At 41.0% G+C, this 7,279-nt stretch overlaps 1 pseudogene; it reads left to right on the top strand.

Moving 5' to 3' along the window:
- The first annotated feature begins 4,703 nt into the window (after positions 1-4,703).
- LOC129680572 (60S ribosomal protein L37a-like) lies at positions 4,704-4,981 on the top strand (annotated as a pseudogene).
- The last annotated feature ends 2,298 nt before the right edge of the window (positions 4,982-7,279 follow it).

Below are 7,279 nucleotides of genomic sequence, written 5' to 3'. Positions count from 1 at the left end.
TTCGATAATAAGCATAGATAAATAGGCATGTAGCAGTAACACTACCCAAACTGGAGTGTAAGAACCTTTGGAGAAACATGGATGGGGAAGGCGCCTATCACCTCTCCCTCCTAGTTCAGAGCTTCTGGGGAGGGAGAATCAGTTCTCCTTCAGGGTGTGTCCCCTGGTAGTTTTAGACTACACTCCAGTTAATGGCTACACACCCATTAGACTACGTGGGCTTGGTCGATAATTTTTTGCTGTTGTTTTTATTTTTAAAGATTTGTTTATTTTGATGTTAAGTTTATTCTTTATATACATTTCATCCTGACAGCAGTTTTCTCTACCTCCCCTTCTCCCAGCACTCGGCATCTCCCCTAGATCCACTCCTCCTCTGCCTCCCAACCCCCAAAAAAAATCAGGCCTCCCAGGGATATTAACCAAATATGGAATAATAAGTTACAGTAAGACCAGGCACAAACCCTCATGCTAAGGGTGGATGAGGCAATCTAGAAAATGGCGTCCACCACCCCTCTGACTCCTAGAATCCTTCCTCCTCCTCTTCTTCAGGGTTCCCTTAGCTTCAAAAGGTGCTGGACAAACTAGATGTTTGCACATAGACGAATGGAAATAGAGGCATATTTATCACCCTGCACAAAACTCAAGCCCAAGTGGATCAAAGACCTCAACATAAAACCAGACACACTAACACTGATAGAAGGGAAAGTGAGGAACAACCTTGAAAGCACTGGCACAGGAGACAACTTTCTGAACAGAATGCCAACAGCTCAGGCTCTAAGATTTACAATTAATAAACGGGACCTCATGAAACTGAAAAGCTTCTGTCAGGAAAAGAACACCATCAATAGGACAAAGTGGAAGACAACAGAATGGAAAAAGATCTTCACTAACCCTACAACCAACAGAGGGCTAATATCCAAAATATATAAAGAACTCAAGAAACTAGACATCAACAGGCCAAATAATCCAATTTTTAAAGTGCGTGCAAATTTAAACATAGAATTCTCAACAGAAAAATATCCAATGACTGGGAAACACTTAAATGTTCAACATCCTAAGTAATCAGGGAAATGCAAATCAAAATGATTCTGCGATTCAATCTGTCAGAATGGCTAACATCAATAACACAAGTGACAACAGATGCTGTCGAGGATGTGGAGAAAGGGGAACACTCCTCCATTAGTAGTGGGAGTACAAAATTGTACAGCCACTTTGGAAATCAATATGGTAATTTCTCAAAAAAAATGGTTATCGATCTACCTCAAAACCCAACTATAACACTCCTGGCACAAATCCAAAAGATGCTCTACCATTCCACAAAGTCACTTGCTCAACTATGTTCATACCTCCTTTATTCATAATGGCCAGAATCTGGAAACAACCTAAAAGTCCCTCATCTGAAGACTGGTGGGCTATTAAATAAAAAGAAGTACAGGAAATTGGGAGGTATATAGGGAATGGGGATGATGTGGAAGGAGTTATGGGAAAGAGGGAATAAATATGATCAAAATACATTGTATGCATATATATGAGCCTCAAAAAATAAAAATATTAGGTGGACAGGGGCACACGCCTGTAATCCCAGCACTCTCGGAGGCAGAGACAGTCGGATCTCTGTGAGTTCAAGGCCAGCCTGGCTTACAAAGCAAGTCCAGGACATCCAAGGCAACATAGAGAAACCCTGTCTTAAATATATATATATATATATATATATATATATATATATATATATTTAAAAATATGACAACTCCTCCCAAAAAAGCCTTTGGAAATTGGTCAAAAGGTGTGCATTCAAGTGTTGCAAATAAAAAATGTGATAGATAATGCACAGATCAACTCATTCCCAGTGGTCTGTTAAGATAACTAAATGCAAAAAATATATAAATAAATAAAAAATAAAAGGGTAATTAATACCCATTGGTTTACCTGCTCTGTATCTCCTCCTGCCGGGACGTCAACTCCCCCATGAATACACTCAGTGAGTGCATAATCACTGCTCTGAGACACACTCTCTGCGGGCAACGGGGTGAAAAACTCCTGGAAAGGTTAGTACCTCAGAGTCCTGAGGTGTCCTTAAATCCTGCTCCCTTGGTACCCAAAGCTACTATAGGTCTTTTCAACTCTGAGGTTTACCTCTTCAGCAGCAGTAGCAATCTGGAAGCTGTTCCATATACCTCTCCTTTTCCTTCAGTCAGCCAGATTTCATTTCCGGTGCTTAAAATGAAAAGCTTCTTCCTTGTTTGCTATTATTTTGAATCTAGGGGAATACATTTTCTCTCTTTCTTTTTTTGTTTATGGGTTTTGTTTGTTTCTGTGACAGTTACTCTGTGTATCCTTGACCATCCAGGCTGCCCTTGAACTCAAGAGTTCAGGCTGCCTCCACCTCCCTGAATGCACGGAGATTAAAGGCATGTGCCACCACACCCGGCTGAGATTTCATTTTCTTAAAAGATTTGGGGGAAAATGCAAATAAATCCATACTTATCACCCTGCACAAAACTAAAGTCCAAGTGGATCAAAGACCTCAACATAAAACAAGACACATTAAATCAGTTAGAAGAAAAAGTGGAGAAGAGCCTTGACAACTCATTGGCACAGGAGACAACTTCCTGAACAGAACACCAACAGCACAGGCTCTAAGAGCAACAATCAATAAATGGGACCTCATGAAACTGAAAAGCTTCTGTAAAGCAAAGGACACCGTCATCAAAACAAAACAACTGCCTACAGATTGGGAAAGAATCTTCACCAACCCTTTATCTGACAGAGGACTCATACCCAGTATGTATAAAGAACTAAACAAGCTGAAAAGCAGCAAACCAAGTAATCCAATTAAAAATTGGGGAACAGAGCTAAACAGAGAACCCTCTGGAGAGGAACATCGAATGGCAGAGAAACACTTAAAGAAATGCTCAACGTCATTAGCCAGTAGGAAAATGCAAATCAAAATGACCCTGAGATTTCACCTGACACCCATCAGAATGGCCAAGATGAAAAACTCAAGTGACAACACATGCTGGAGAGGCTGTGGAGAAAGGGGAACCCTTCTCCACTGCTGGTGGCAATGTAAACTTGTACAACCACTCTGGAAATCAATATGGTGCTTTCTCAGGCAACTAGGAATAGCGCTTCCTCAAGATCCAGCTATACCACTCCTAGGCATATATCCAAAAGAGGCTCAAGTACATAATAATGACATTTGCTCAACCATGTTTGTAGCAGCTTTATTTGTAAGAGCCAGAAGCTGGAAACAACCCAGATGCCCCTCAACTGAAGAATGGATGCAGAAATTGTGGTACATCTACACAACGGAATATTACTCTGCAATGAAAAATAAGGAAATCATGAAATTTGCAGGTAAATGGTGGGACCTGGAAAGGATCATCCTGAGTGAGCTGTCCCAGAAGCAGAAAGACATACACGGTATATACTCACTCCTATAGACATGTAATATAGGATACACCTACTAAAATCTGTACATCTAAAGAAACTAATCAAGAGAGAGGACCCTGACTAAAATGTTCAATCCCCATCCCGAAAGGCAACGAGGAAGGACATCAGAAGAAGAAGAAAACAGGAGACAAGCTAGAAACCTGCCACAGAGGGCCTCTGAATGGCTCTGCCCTGCAGACTATCAAAGCAGATGCTGAGACTTACGGCCAACTGTTGGGCAGTGTGCATGGAATCTTATGTAAGAAGTGGGAAAGAGTAAGATCTGGAGAGGACAGGAACTCCATAAGGAGAGCAACAGAACCAGAAATGTGAACACAGGGAACTTCCCAGAGACTCATACTCCAACCAAGTACCATGCATGGAGATAACCTAGAACCCCTGCACAGATGTAGCCCATGGCAGTTTAGTGTCCAAGTGGGTTACATAGTAATGGGAAGAGGGACTGCCTCTGACATGATCTGATTGGCCTGCTCTTTGATCACCTCCCCCTGAAGGGGGAGCAGCCTTACCAGGCCACAGAAGATGACAATGCAGCCACTCCTGATGAGATCTGATAGACTAAGATCAGAAGAAGGAGAGGAGGACCTCCCCTATCAGTGGACTTGGGGAGGGGCATGCGTGAAGAAGGGGAAGGGAGGGTGAGATCGGGAGGGAGGGAGGGGCTTATGGGGGGATACAAAGTAAATAAAGTGTAATTAATTAAAAAATAAAAAAGAAATTAAAAATAAAAGATTTGGGGAATAAGGTTTAATTTGATGGGCAAACCTAATAATTTCATGGTAAGATGGGAATATATCACTGAGTCAAAATTTATGCAAAATTTTAAGGCGTTAAGTTTTGGGGGTTTTTTTTTGAGATTTAGAAAAATATATATACTTTCACTTCTCACTTCCCTCTCCCATATGAGTTATTTAATGATAAGGTTAAGAAGTACTGCTATAGGGCTGAACCAGCCATAATATATAACACTTGCCAACTAACTAGATAAAATGTAAGCAAACACTATTTAGCTTCCCCAGTCCCCTTTCCACACCTGTATAATATGTTGCTAATGCCTACCTCCTAGCGTTATTATCCCTAGCCCAGGTGTTTAGAAGCAGCACTGTTCTCAGAAGCAGTGTTCTAACAGTCACAGCATAAAAGCAAGCTGGCAGTCGACTACCCCTTCCATGACCACAATCTCTGCTCTGCCTGTCTGCTCAACAAAACTGCACCATCTGCTCTTCAGGCTGTGCTTCACTTCCGGTGACATGGCTAAACACATCAAGAAGGTCGGGAGAGTCAGGAAATACGGGACCCAGTATGGTGCATCCCTCTGGAAGACGGTGAAGAAGACTGAAATCTGCCAGCATGCCAAGTACACTTGCTCCTTCTGTGGCAAGACCAAGATGAAGAGATGAGCCGTTGCATCTGGCACTATGGATCCTGAATGAAAACAGTGGCTGGTGGGGCTTGGACCTACAACACCACTTCTACAGTCACAGTGAAGTCCGCCATCAGAAGACTCGAGGAACTGAAAGACCAGTAGGAGCGCTACTGTTTGAGACTTGCCTAGTCTGCAATAAGTGGGTTAATTTACATAAAAAAACGAACAGACAAACAAAAACCTGCACCATCTACTTCTAACCCTTCGATCCAGGCTGGCCTTGTGACTTGCTCTGACCAGATCTGGCACCCTGTGACTCTTAAGTATAGTCCTCAATAAGCCTAACTCTTGCCTTCTTGGAACATGGTGCCTTTAGGTGTGGAAATCTGATCTGACTGCTGGAAGATGAGATCACATGCAGCTAGGAGGTGATCAAGCCTGGACCAACAGCTCCAAGCCAGCAGCTGATGAGGACAGCAAAAATGATGCTAGAGAAGGTATCTGGAGCAAGAACCGTGCTGCCCTGAGAAGAAATACAGCAGAGGCATGGGCTGGAGACAGGTGACTCAGCAGTTAAGAGAGCTTCTTGCTCTTCCAGAGCACCTGAACTTGGTTGTCAGCACCCATGCTGGTCAGTTCAACAGCCACCTGTAATTCTAGCTCCAGGGAATCTATCCAGTGGCCCATGCACTCCCTATACTCACACAAACCCATGCACACACATAAAAATTCTTTATTTATTAAAAATAAATAAAATGATGGCTGTCTCAAGCCACCGTGTTTTGGAGTTGTTTGTTAATGGCCAATACACAATCAATGGACATGTGTCATGAATTATATTCCAAACATTTCCAAGAATTTCCTACAACTTATTTAATTTGTTGCAATCAAAGAGTAACTACATCATAGCCAAACATGGCTACCTGTAACCTTTTATGACTGCCAAGGTTTCCATATAAACACTAAACTGTACCTTGGAAGACAAAAATGTATCACACTCTCAAATCTGACTATGGTTAAGACAGGTACAAATACAGCTGAGTTAAATTGAAGATAACTGGGTAAAAAGAAGAAAGTAACAAAATTGCTATAATTCACTTAAAAACTAAAAATCAGCCCATATTCTCTTCTTTAGCTATAGGAGCTTTTATTTAAAAAAAAAAAAAGACTTCAAAGATGGTGAACATCTCAAAAGTTTAGCAAGCATGGTAAAACCACTTACATGAAGTCACCATTCATTCAACAAATTTTTTGAAATACCAATTCCATGCTAGTGAATTGTAAGCCTTATTTTATTTTTGCATAGTGTACACAATGAGAGTGAAATTAGACACGCGTCTTGGTCTAATATCTGATCTGGTTAGTACGATGAATGTGGCCAAAAAGTTTCTGCCCAAAAGCAAGGATATGCAAGAGGAGAGACACTTGCAGCTAGCTCCAGCATTGCTAACCAATACTGTTACTGCAAATTTTTTCTCCACCCTGATCCTTCTGTGACTTCTTCCTGCTCACTCTGAGGCACTCTGCTGAGCCTTAGTCTCCTACATACACCTCAACAACTGTGAAATGCTACTGCCTTGTTCTGTAGATGAGGAAAGTCGGCCTCATCTACAAAACAAGGCAATAAGCAAAGTGGGAGAGCTCGCGCTTTCCACTACTCCCTCATGCTACTTCTAACGAAAAATTGTTTGAGACCGCACTGACATCAAGGGCTAAAATAAGGCACAGAATATTCTCCTTATAAATGGAGAAATCTGTGCATGTTTTCAGTGAGTTACTTCTAGTCCTGTGTGTTCTTTTTTTCCAATTCAAAGAGTGGAAAATAAGAGTAATAGAGAAAACCCTTTTAAAGTGACATGAGGAAGTATATTTAATTTGTTCATTACAACGCAAACCATCAATAGAATTGGTTATCACAGTGAATGAGCTCACTTAGCAACAAATAGGAAATGCTTTCAATTATTGTGCCTATTCTTCAATAGCTTTATCATTTTCCCCATGACTGTAAAGGAATTGTATGACAGCTTGGAAAAAAAGAAAGAAAAGAAAACCATGAAAAGGGTTATCCAAAACCTTATTACCTCAAGTTAACAAGTTGCTATTGGTATAGATTTGCATGTGCTTACAGATTACTATGTGTTTACAGCATTTTGTCCACCTCTGAAAACTCCACTATACAGACTCTCACTCAATGCTATTTTCATCTAAATACCATTTCATACCACTAAACGTTGGCCACATCATCTTTTCTTAAAGACTACACAGTCCGTCACTCTAGGAACGGGTCTAACTCAGAGAGTTAACCCGTTACAGAGGTATATTCAGAATACATTTTTATGTCCTGATGATTGAAATATATAGAAAGGGGTAGTCTTGGTCATATGTCTGTGCATAATCAAGCAACTGTATTTCTTTAATATCTTAGATACGTACTTAATATTTTCTTATGGCTTGGTATTT

This window comes from Psammomys obesus, unplaced genomic scaffold, assembly GCF_907164565.1.
Source record: "Psammomys obesus unplaced genomic scaffold, mPsaObe1.curated_primary_1811, whole genome shotgun sequence".
Taxonomy (NCBI): domain Eukaryota; kingdom Metazoa; phylum Chordata; class Mammalia; order Rodentia; family Muridae; genus Psammomys; species Psammomys obesus.
Note: the sequence above shows the minus strand (reverse complement) of the source record. Positions and strands in the feature narration are given on the sequence as shown.